Source organism: Humulus lupulus, chromosome X (genome assembly GCF_963169125.1).
Source record: "Humulus lupulus chromosome X, drHumLupu1.1, whole genome shotgun sequence".
Lineage (NCBI taxonomy): Eukaryota > Viridiplantae > Streptophyta > Magnoliopsida > Rosales > Cannabaceae > Humulus > Humulus lupulus.
Genome location: NC_084802.1, coordinates 208,477,545 through 208,489,285, shown reverse-complemented (window position 1 = coordinate 208,489,285; position 11,741 = coordinate 208,477,545). Strand labels below are relative to the sequence as shown.

Genomic DNA, 11,741 nt, shown 5'->3' with positions numbered 1-11,741 from the left:
TTTGGTTAATTTGGAAAATCAAAGAAATTCAATTTATTTACTAGTGTAATTGTTTAGTAATTAATTTTTGCATTTAGTTTTAATTTACAATCCCTGTGGAGACGATCTTAAATACTTACTACTTTATTACTTGTTTTGTGACTGTGTACACTTGCACATTTTAATCAAATCAATTTTCACAACAAATATAGTTTTTGAAAGTATTGTTTCCAGTAGAAATCTCTCTGTCTTCTTATCTATTATCATCAGTTTAGTCACAGAAGCTCTCTATTTGAAATTTTTTCTTTAGCACTCTCTGTCTTATTTTGTTGATTGTTTATGATGGTTTTGAATTTAAATCTGATTATTTTGAGTTCTTTTTCTTCTTCTCAAACATGGAGTCGATCACTGTTTATAGAAAACTCAAATCAATTACTGTAAATTACTCAACTGAGTTTAATATTCTTTTAATCAATTGTTTTCCTTTCAGAGTGGCAGGTGGCTAGTTTTATTAGATGATTATATTAGATAGATAAGCCAGCTAGGGGTTAAGGTTTCACATGACTAACTAATGAGGGGTATTAGTGGGATGAGAAAGAAAGAGGGAGAGAAATGGGATAAGGAGTAATCAATTACATTCTGAAAAAAAGAAGGGGGGGACTTGCACGTACAAGCTAGGCTGAAGGTAAAGAAGGAAGTAAGTTTTTAGAGTTTGTGTGATTTGATGATTGTTCTTCTTAAGAAAGATAATGGATTAATATTATTTGTCTATGCTTGGGTATGTTTTGAAGGGCACACAAGGTTTGGAAGATATCAAGAGCTTAAGGAACACCATCCACAAAGTTTAAACACAATAAATAAAGGTATTAAGATATCATTTTAAGTTATGGAAAGTTTGAGTTTAAGGGTTGAGTTTATGTATTATTGCTTTGAGAGTTTGAGTATTTTAATCTGTTATAATCTTTTTGTAGTACTTGATGATGTATGTGTATGGTTAGAAACTCAAAGGGATGTGAGGAGGAACAAAATATTTCATAGCTTAGGATAAAGAACAATTTTTTTTTTCCAGGTTTGAGTTGTGACTTCTAAGGTGTCTAAATCTTAAAATCTGAGTAAACATGTATGATATTCTTATATATAAATGTGTGTTATGATGAATAGATGAGTTTAGACATTTGAAAAACCCAAAAATCCATAGTATTGACTAAATATGGCCTTTGCAATGTTAACATGTAAAAAAAGTTTTTATGAAATCATTTTTCTCTGTAAATGGGAATAATGGTGTACACCGATTAAAAATAGTTATTTTAGCCAAAAAAAAATTTCCTTTAATTTGGTGTTGGCATATTCAGTGGATGCCAGCTTCTTGCCTTAAAAGCAAGCTCAACAGGCATTGAACAAATTGCCCCTATATATGAGGAAGTTGCTTCTATAATATTATTTCTTCCATTGCTTGTTCCAGTCAGATGAAATGTCTAAGCTAAAAATAATAGAAAAAAGAAATAGATATATACCCACCATGAAATGTATGGTCAATAGTCACATATCATCATTGAGACTCAAAGGTTATTGTGTGTATATTATGTAGCTATACATGAATTATGGTTGAGGAGGGTCTTGAATGTAACGCTCTGGTTACCCCAGAACAGTTACGGTGAACTGGAAATTTGACCCGCTACCCGAGTCCTTTGGTTAAAAACGTGATCTAAATGTGATTATCAGGTTAAGGTAGAAAACCAGTAAAAAGGGAAGGGTACATTTCATTAAGTAAATAAACTGCTCATGAGCCTTTCAAAATGTTTACAAGTAGTTCGTAATACAAAAGAGTCGCTACAGTTCCAAATTTACAATCCCCGCCGGCCTAAGCGGCAAAAATAGGGTAAACCCCTAGTCCCTCTGAGAACTCCTTGACCGTGGCGGTCAAGCGGCCCTGTATGTACATCACATCGGCCCAAGCTCTGCACTCAAGGCTGGCCAAGCTTTTCCTTTCCTTTACCTGCACCACATAGCACCCATGAGCCAAGGCCCAGCAAGAAAACATAATAAAACATGATATAATATCAACAACGATCATAATAACCGTTCAAGACTATCAGTCCAACAAATAGGTGACATTAGCCAAAATTCACAATAATGAGCATCGCTCCCTCTAGCCATGTGACGATAGGGTCACCAGGGCTTAACTGATAGGTGATCTCTTTCATAAGCATGTTCAGGACAGGTGCATGGTGGTTGGTCACCAACATAACCTTCCTCACGACTCTAGGGTCGAAACTATGGACAACGTCCCTTAGCCACGTGACAAACGGTCACCGGGGTCATATACCTTGGCTATAGTCTTCTGGTCGTAGACCAGGCAAGCGCTTATAAGTTCATCGACCTTAGGGCCGGTCCCACATTAATGCCATAGAGCCATTCAATGCGTGATCATCGACTTTAGAGTCGGTCCCTGACTAGTCAGTGTCTCAAACAGGTAATCAGCATCCACTAGCATTTAATATGCAATCCACGTTCACGTATATCAACCAACATGCTTCAATATCAAACCATGCATGTCATATACCTGTACAGGGTGCAACTGTATTCATACACTGTTTTCTTACCTTAGGTTCGAGCGAGAAGTATGATAAAGACGACCCCAGAGAACGATCGATCTTTTAGTTCCTTAGCGGTTACCTAATCACAACCAATTATAACTTCCATTAATGAGAATCCACAATAATAGGGTCTTAACCTAAGCACCACCCTCGGGACCTCGAAACATGCCCACACGGTGAGTAGATTCGATCCCGGGCCTAAAGGATTGAAACCCCAAGTCAAAAACCCTTAAAAACACTCAAAACGGGGTTTGGAAGGAACAGGGTAGCGCTACAGCGCTCAACCCCTAGCGCCACAGCGCTCTACACAGAACCTCCCAAGCGCCAGAAAGCCTCCTGAGGAGCGCTATAGCGCCCTAGGGTGGGTGCTGTAGCGCTACCTCCAGGCCCAAACACCCCTGAACCGACCTTCTTCAACTTCCTCGATTCTAACTCGATTCCCAAGCTTCCAAAGCCTATTATTGATGCCAAATAAACCCAAAAACCATCCTAACACACCCCAAACATCACAAGCATGGGAACCCTAGCCAAAACTCCCAACAAAAACCATGAATTCATCCTAGGAAACTCAGCTGCAAAACAAAACCAAAACAGAGCAAACCAGAGAAACCATGGTTAGAAACTTACCCAAAGCTTGGCTTGTGATGGTCTTCAATGGTGGAACACACTCCCAAACTCCCAAGGCTTGCTTCCTAAGCTTGAATCCTCAAAATTGGTTCAAAAACCACAAAGATCAGTGAGGAGAAGAAGGTACGGGAGAACTCTAAAGTATACTCTGTTTTCCATCACTTTCTTCAGTCACCAAGAGTTATATCTATCCTAGGGGTGAAATGACCATTTTACCCCTAGGTCAATTAATACTTTCTAAAGGCTCCCAAGGGCATTTTTGGTACTTTCTTCCCATCTCGTTAATCATAATTAACGCTCTCAAATTCCCGCTATTCTCAATAATCTCAAACACCAATAATTCACATCCCGTTACCCTTTATCCCCCGGTAACGCTCTAATCATCAAAATCACCCCGAGACTCAACCCAAGTCCCGACACTTAAACCTGTTGTGACTAAACCGCTAATCAATATTCTACGATCGTCTCATGTCGAATAGCTCGAGCAAACCCACATCATAATGTGGTCTCAACACATAACATCGATATCCATACAACTAACATTATATTATAATATAATTCTCATAAACATGCATAAACACATTTAATGGCGTAATTAAGCAATTATGGCCCTCCCGGCCTACTATCCCGGCCGTTAACCATAATAGGGAACCCGGGGCATTACATTGAAGCTTGTAAATGATTACTAAATAAGGTTAGATCCACAATACATTAAATTAATTTAAACTCTATATTTGGTCAAATGGGGTTGGATTAATCAAGCGAAAAAAGGGTCCAAATTGATCAATTTCATCATATGGTATCTATTATAATAAATAAGATATGTCTTATATATAGTTTTGAACTAATTAAATCGTTGTATAGATTAAAGTGATAAATGTAATCACAAATAGAGCCTTAGAATGTAGGTATATGTGTGTGTATATATACTTTATTAGGCACAATGCTATTATATGTGAAGATTGATGAACTAGCTAGTTTCTTCCAAATATAAAGACATTAATTGGAATAAATATATCATGAGATAATCACCAAGGATAAAAGAGTAATTTTGGGTATTGAATTTGAGTCAAAATCCTGAATTCGAGTTAGAGGGAGTTTTCTATGTTAGTCATTTGTGAGTTTGATGCTTTTGATGTGTGTATATATACTTTAGTACACACACTTGATTGGTTTTGTTTAATTTGTTGTCTTTTGAATGCATTTTTGGTAGTTGATATCAACATATGTATGTTTGGTATTTGTGAATGCAATGCTTATTCTTCTATTTGTCAAATTATTTATTAGACTTCATATAATCAATGCTTTAAATCATTAGGCCTTGTGCAATATAGAAAAGTTTTGCTAATCATAAGTTTATAACATCAAATCATACTTTGTTTTGTTGTGAGAGAACTTGATGAGTGCATACTTTGCTTAAACTTGTAGTATAACTTTCTTGATATTATATATATATGTCCATCAATCATCTGGATTTATATATATATATATATATTTATATATTAGTCAGATTCATTGATTGTGAGCTAACTCAACTCTTGGACTTGTATTAGTTTGTGCCAAGATTTTGATTGCAACACAAAGAAAATCTTATTTGCATAATTATTTATTTATTAAATATTTATGGTAAAATTGACTTTTTTAATGGTTGTATGTTGTAATGCAGAGAACAAGCTTGGTAGTGAACCATTATAGTTCCTTTGTTCTCAGTCTGCAACATCTGAGGTGAGCTCTTTTTCTCACTCTCTCTACTTTCTTTACATCTTGGAATTCTTTGATTTGAATGTTCGATTTTGAAAACTTAGGCTAATAAATTTTAAATAAGCATTATTTATGAAGACATAGATTGTGATAGTTAAAATTATGATTAGATGGATGCGAAGAATGTAGACATTGACGATCATGCTTCTTGGCCTGAGGCTATTGAATCATATTTTATTAGTCTTCTATATGAAGAGGCCAAAAAAGGATTACAAACAACAACCTTGGACAAAAAAGGATGGCTAAAAATAGAAAATGACATATTTAATTCTTTTGGAAAGAGATATAAAATGCCTCAATTGAAATCCAAATTCAATTGGTTGAGAAAGGCACATCGAGAATTTTCTCATCTTTTGGAACAAACTGGTATGGGATGGGATCCTCAAACAAATATTGTTACAGCAAGTGATGAAGTATGAGATACTTATTTAAAGGTAATAGACTTATACTATACTTGTATTGTTGATTACTTGATTATTCTAAATTCATGTTATGTAGTTGTACGCCCTGTTTTTCCCACGGGCTGATTAGCGAGCTGAGCTATGGGACTAATCATGGTTATCTCGTGGACGCCCCCGCAACCGGAGCTGGGTCGTAAGATCATACCTCCTTAGCTCGAGGTAATCTAAGGAGTCGCCTCTGGTTGCTTAATGACAGAGTCCGGGCTCTGAAGATCGAAGGTCGAGTCAAGCATCCAGCCCGTAGTACGAGCTGGGGGTGAAGGCTCTGATCCTTTATAAAGTCAGCCACACAAGGTAAACGTGCATATATCAGACATCACGTGTCTGATATATCCCTGACTTCTCGGACACGCAGTAGGAACGTGCGTATTCAGACACCCACAATTGGGTTGGGCCGTGCGGCCCATTATCTCCTTACCAATTTATTTGACCACACTTATGTGTCAGGTTTAGGAATTAATCATGAATGTCACAGAGTTGATATGATAGGTAAGAAGGTCACGGGTTGACCTTCTTACCAACTCCTAAGTGCCTTCTCCTATAAATATGGAGACCCTGGGAGTTAAAAAAGGTTGGATCCTCTCTTGTAAGAAATACCCTGTAATCGTATACCCAGAATATAGCAATAATATTGACTAGTGGAGTAGAAGGATTTTAACCTTCGAACCACTTAAAAAAAACGTGCCTTGAGTAGCCATTTCATTTTCCTAAGATCATATATCTGTTTCGGTTCAACTTTAAGCACTAATCCCTTTCTCTCCTTTTCTTAATTACCTGTTGGCGAAGAACCGCGTCAACAGTTTGGTGCTTCCATTGAGAGCAAATTCGATTAGTGTTGTTGCAAACATCCAACTATGGTGACAACTCGATCCAGGCACGGTAATGAGGCAGAGCAACATGATGGGCAGGAGGTTCATCATACTGCCATCCCTGGCGAACAAGGTCCTGAAGTCCAGCAGCGGCCCGGAAAACAGCCGGCGGGCCAAGATGATACTGGTAGTTCGACACCTCAACCGCCTAATCCAAACCCGTGTTATTACACGACGGTGGAGATGGAGAACGCTCAGCTGAGGAGCCAGTTAGCAACAGCTAGCCAACAAATCAAGGATATGCTGGCCCGACTACCCCCTCTCACAACCGACGCTAACGTCGGAGAAAGGCAAGGTGAGGCTTCTAAGTCTCGCCGGGATAATCGGTCCAGGCGTAGCCGCTCAGACAGACTTCTGACGCCCAACTCCATCCCTTCATCACACCATCGAGAGGCAGATTCCAGAGGAATGCCTAGAGCCGAACAACAGCAATACAGCCGTTCGGTCAGGACGTCGACTCCTAGCTCCCAACCATCCTCGAGGATGCCCAGAAGAGCTCGAGGAAATTCTCGAAGGAGATCTGGAGCTGGCTCACAACATTAGCCCGTTCCCAGCAACCATCCGGCGCCTCGTCCAGATCGCCAGGCGCGGGACTAGCAGGTTGGCAGGGCCAAAAGGCCCCCACCAAACTTGATCCGTCCTGACGGAACTAGGATAGCCTCCCCAGTCAGGCATCCTCCTTCTCCAATCAGATACCCGTCTCCTCCTCGGCCCGTCCGAGACATCCCAGCCTATGGGAGTAGTAGGAGAAATTCGCCATCGGCAGGACCTTCCCGGCATAGCAGGGCACCGAGGGAAAGCCCAGATCCTCAGCACCAGAGGCGGACTACAAGCCTATCTAGCAGGAGCCATTGGACTGGTAGTCGCCGGAGTGATCTCTCTGGGGGAGACCTGCGCCAGCGTCTGAGTTCGGCGCAAAGTCATCAAACCACCCAGGGAGGCGACCTGTGAGATCGCCTCAACTCTCATAGAGGGGAACAAGCAGGAGGAGATGGCCATGCTCGCTCAAGGGGGGCTCTGTCCGAAGTACGTAACGGGGGGAATGTCCCAAATAACCCACCAAATATGTACAATGGATTCGGAGCTGTTGAACAGCCCCGGAATAACCAAGGACAGCAAGACCAAACCCTCAAACGCTTGACCCAAATGGAGGAACTGATGAGGAAGCTCCTATCAGAAAAAGAAAAAGACGAATATGATTCGGGGGACGAGATGGAACTCTTCGCCCCCAGCATAGCAGCAACGGCGTACCCATCTGGTTTCCGTATGCCTCACTTGTCAAAGTTCAATGGGGACAGAGACCCATCGGACCATCTAGGGATGTTCAACACCCTGATGATGGCCCACAACATTGGCCCCGAGCTGAGATGTTTAATCTTCCCTTCCACACTGACTGGACCTACCAGGCAGTGGTTCAAGCAAAGTAAAAGACAGTCAATCAACTCCTGGAAGACTTTCTCAGCAGATTTCAAAAGGGCATTTCGAGCCTCCCAGGCCGCCCGTGTTCAGGCCGACTCCCTGGCTAACGTAAGACAGCAGCCCGGTGAGACTCTGAAGGCCTACTTGAGCAGATTTGCGAACGTCGCTGCTCGGGCCAGAGACGCAGATGATAGCTCCAAACTCATGGCCATGAGAACTGGAATCCTCGTCGGAGGAGATCTCTGGAAGGATATACAAAGGAAGGGAGTCAGCTCGGTTAACGAATTCCTTAACAGGGCCCAAGAATGGATAAACTTGGAGGAAGCCGAAGCCTCAGCTGCGGGAACCAGCCATGTCCCCGAACAGCCCGCTGGAGTGGGGACGGAGGTCGTGGCAGCGACCCAGAATGTCACACAGAACAACCAGCTCAGTGGAGGCAAAAGAAAGGGTAATGGTGAGGGCAACCAGCATGGCCAAAAGAAGAATAAGTCCATAGACAAGTTTAAGCCTGTCTTCGCGACTTATACCGAGATCACCCAGTCTAGGGAGAATATCTTCCTAGCTAACTCTGCTCGAGTCCCTTAGAAAAGGCCGGAGCCATTAAAGCACCACAAGGGGAAGAGAGACGCCTCCAAGTTTTGCCGCTTTCACAACGATGTCGGCCACAACACCGACGATTGTAGGCATTTGAAAGATGAGATCGAGACTCTCATTCGAGCTGGCCCTTTGGCTCAATACGCACGGAACAGGGTCCCAGCAAGTCGACCTGCTTCGGAAATCCCGGCCAGTCAGCCCGGGTCTCGAGTAGACCAGGATGTTCCTCCTCCTGTGGTAGGAGGAGAGATATCCACCATCTTTGGAGGTCCACACATGGCCGGCACGAGCAGAGGCGCCCAGAAGAGATACGTGAACGAACTAAAGGCTCATAATGGAGTGGAGTTCATTCCGAAGCAGCAGCGATTGGAGAAGCAACCAATCATTTTTATAGAGGAAGATGCGGGCCATGTCTAGTTCCCTCACAATGACCCTCTGGTCGTAACAGTCCAGCTCGCCAACCAGAGAGTGAGGCGGATACTGATAGACAACGGGAGTTCGGTGAACCTCCTAATCCGATCCACCTTAGAGAAGATGGGTTTGACTGTCGCCGAGCTGAAGGCGACCTCCGTGATGTTGTATGGTTTTTCGGGAGAAGGTTCAGCAACGATAGGGACGATCGAGCTGGTGATCACCCTAGGCGAAGGATCTCGGACAATCTCCAAGCTCCTCGAGTTCGTGGTCATTGACTGCTCCGCTGCCTACAACGCCATTTTGGGGCGACCTACGCTCATAGCCTTCGAGGCCGTCACGTCCATTCGCCACCTCGCGATGAAATTCCCTACTTCGACAGGAATCTGCACTATCCATGGTGATCAGCTCGCTGCCAGGGAATGCTACAGCATTTCCATGAAGGGAAAGTCTAAACCTGGGCAGCTGGCAATGGCCATCCAAGGTGAAGAGGAATCTCGGGAACCCTCGGCGGATCCTGAGATTGAAAAACCTCAAAGCGCCGAGGGGGAAAATGTCGATTTAAGTGAGGACATTGACCCCCGAATAGGCGAGGACAGATCCAAACTCCAGGCGATTAAGGAGCTCGAGGAGGTGAACCTTGATCCGCAGAATCCATCACGAATGGTCAGGCTCGGGAAAAACCTCTGTAGCAAGAGGAAGGCGGAGCTGACCAAGTTTCTGCAAGACAACCTGGACGTGTTTGCCTGGTCCCACGAGGACATGGTGGGAATCAGCCCCACTGTCATCATGCATACACTTCATCTAGATAAAACCGTTCCTGCCAAGTCCCAGAAGCAAAGGCGTTTAGGAACAACTCGAGCTGAAGCCCTAGAGGAAGAGGTAGCCTGACTCAAGAAATGCGGCTTTATCCGTGAAGCCAAGTTTCCAATATGGGTCGCCAACCCCGTGCTGGTCCCGAAGCCTAACGGGAAATGGCAGACCTACATCGATTTCTCCGACCTGAATAAAGCCTGCCCCAAGGACTGCTTCCCATTGCCCAGAATCGACCAGTTGGTGGATGCCACGGTGGGGCACGAGCTCATGTCCTTTATGGATGCGTACTCGGGCTACAATCAGATCGCGATGAATCCGGCGGACCAGGAGCACACCAGCTTCATGACCCCAACTAACGTCTATTATTACAAGGTCATGCCGTTCGGTCTGAAGAACGCCGGAGCTACCTACCAAAGGCTAATAAATAGGATGTTCGCAGACCAGATCGGAAAAAACATGGAAGTGTACGTTGATGACATGCTAGTCAAGTCAAAGATTGTCAATAACCATGTTTCCAACCTGGAAGAATGTTTTAAGATACTACGGGAATATGGCATGAGGCTAAATCCACAGAAATGCACTTTCGGAGTCGCGTCAGGGAAGTTCCTGGGGTTCATAGTCAATACCCGAGGAATCGAGGCAAACCCCGACAAGATCATATCACTGCTCGAACTTCCTTCGCCCAGGTCACGAAAAGATGTCCAAGGTCTGACCGGAAGAGTGGCAGCCCTCAACCGGTTTATTTCCAAGTCCACCGATAAGTGTTTTCCATTCTACAACCTGCTCTGAGGAAACAAGAAGTTTGAATGGACAGTAGAATGCGAAAGCGCATTCCTCGACCTGAAGGCACATCTGGCCGAGCCGCCCGTACTGTCCAAGCCTAAAGCAGGAGAGCCTCTTTTTCTCTACATGGTAGTCACTGAGGACGCAGGAAGTGCCGTTCTGGTTCGAGAAGAGGACCAAATTCAGAAGTTGGTCTACTACATTAGCAAAAGACTTCTTGGAGCTGAGTCCCGATACCCGTTGATGGAGAAATTGGCGTTCTGCCTCATCACGGCCTCTTGAAAGCTCAGGTCGTACTTCCAATCCCACTCGATTCACGTCATGACCGATCAACCTTTAAGGCAGGTTTTTCAAAAACCTGAAGCATTGGGACGTTTGTTAAAGTGGGCCATCGAGCTTAGTCAGTTCGAGATTCTGTACACTCTGCGAACTTCCATAAAAAGTCAGGCCCTGGCCGATTTCATGGCAGAATGCACGGGATTCCAGGAGGACCTCGCAGAAAACTCACCCCAAAACAGCTCGCCCCTGGCTTCGTGGAGAATCTTTGTGGATGGTTCATCCAACGAGAATGGCTCCGGAGCTGGAATCATTCTGATATCCCTTGAGGGACATAGATTCCACTCGGCGCTAAGATTCGGATTCAAAGCCTCCGACAACGAGGCCGAATACGAAGCTTTGCTGGCAGGACTGAGGATAGCCCAGGAGTTAAAGGCGAGCTCCGTCCAATGCTTCAGCGACTCCCAGCTCGTGGTAAACCAGGTTCTGGGCGAATATCAAGCACGGGGACCCAAGATGGCCGCCTATCTGGCGAAGGTAAAAGTTGAGCTGTCCGCGTTTGAGCGAGGCTCGATCGAACAGATACCTCAGGAGCAGAACGCTAACGCAGATGCTCTTGCCAAGCTCGCCACCTTTGGGGAAACGGAGACCTTGGGGCTAGTACTAGTCGAATTCCTAGAGAAACCAAGCGTAGAAAATGTCAAGACGGAGGTCGAGATGATCGATGCCAGGCCGACCTGGATGACCCCCATCCTTGAATACCTCGTCAAGGGCAAGCTACCTGAAGGACGTAACGATGCACGGCGAGTCCTGTACCAAGCTCCTAGATATACGGTAGTCGATGGTGTGTTGTACCGACGTGGGCACTCCCTACCTCTCCTCCGGTGTGTTCTTCCAGGCGAAGCAAAGTCCATCCTGCAGGAAGTGCACGAAGGATTTTGCGGAGACCACACTGGGGGGGCAAAGCTTGGCCTTAAAGGTCCTGAGGCAAGGATATTACTGGCCAACTCTGTCCAAAGACTCGATCTCGTACGTGAAGAAGTGCGACAAGTGTCAGCGGTTCTCTGCAGTTGCCCGAGCTCCTCCAGTCGAGCTGAAGATGATCTCGTCCCCATGGCCGTTTGCCGTTTGGGGGATAGACTTGGTTA

The 11,741-nt window shown here is 44.4% G+C and overlaps 1 long non-coding RNA gene across 1 annotated transcript; it reads left to right on the top strand.

Annotated features, from left to right (window-relative positions):
* The first annotated feature begins 207 nt into the window (after positions 1 to 207).
* LOC133804427 (uncharacterized) lies at positions 208 to 5,372 on the top strand. The gene is made up of 4 exons (XR_009878465.1): positions 208 to 676; positions 771 to 842; positions 4,870 to 4,928; positions 5,075 to 5,372. It is a non-coding gene; the product is annotated as an uncharacterized LOC133804427 (long non-coding RNA).
* Positions 5,373 to 11,741: the final 6,369 nt, after the last annotated feature.